Source organism: Halyomorpha halys, unplaced genomic scaffold (genome assembly GCF_000696795.3).
Source record: "Halyomorpha halys isolate HHAL.00 unplaced genomic scaffold, Hhal_1.1 Scaffold410.1, whole genome shotgun sequence".
Classification (NCBI taxonomy): domain Eukaryota; kingdom Metazoa; phylum Arthropoda; class Insecta; order Hemiptera; family Pentatomidae; genus Halyomorpha; species Halyomorpha halys.
Genome location: NW_027111460.1, coordinates 717,171 through 718,219, shown reverse-complemented (window position 1 = coordinate 718,219; position 1,049 = coordinate 717,171).

Sequence of the window (1,049 nt, the reverse complement as noted above, 5' to 3'; positions counted from 1 at the left end):
TCTAGAGACAAGTTGATTGACGAGGGTGTCCGACATTGTGGAAGATGCTGGAGGCTTCTCGGGTTGGGTTGGCTGTGGCTGTAACCTCAAAATGCTTCACCAGCTCCCTATATATTATCTACTGGCGTTAAGATCTCTGCGAGCGCTCAAATTAAAGCTAGTTAAATTTACTATAAAATAGTTAATAATGTTTATCTTTGTAGTTTATAGTAGTAGTTTTTATGATATTTGACGAAATAAACTCAAACATGTTAATTTCTAGTTGTTCATATCAAATGTTGGATTTTTGAAAAAATATATCTCTAGACCCATAAAACGCACATATGTCTGCCAAGACTCAAAATAAAGGAAATTTAACTTACTATAAAGTAGTTTATGACACTTATGTTCGTAGGGGTAGTAGCTTTTATGATATTCACTTATGAATATAAATTTGGTGAATGAAAATTTGCCAGAACAACAATAAATCAATTTATTTTAGCACATTTCATGAAAACTACTACTCCTACGAAAATAAACGCCATAAAATACTTTATAACTCATTAAACTAGCATTAATTTGAGTGGTAATAGAGATCTGTACGTCACATAGTTCCTGAGATATAGATTTCTCAATATAAATTAACTAACTACTGATCTTTCAGTACGTTCCATACAATACAGTTTTAAACTTGCACCGAATAAAAAATTAATTATTTTTAACGTTTTAAAACAACCACCATTTTTTATTCCCTCTATCTATACTTGGAAGACTCATCAAGTTTGACTAGTAATTATACAGTTTTCAATTAAGTTATCAAAAATTGGGGTGAAATAACTCGCTTTTTTCTTTTTTTGGGCTCTTGTACAATGATAAAGCATTCTGTTATTTCTGGAAGATTATTGATTGACCGTGTATATAGATGAATGGAATATGGTCCGGGTGCAGTAAAAAAAACACTCAAATAGTAGATAATTATACTATTTTATTGAGCCAACATTTCGCCCCACGTTGCAGGGCTTCGTCAGAGCTAAAAAAGATACAAACACTATAGTTACAAAAAAGAAAAA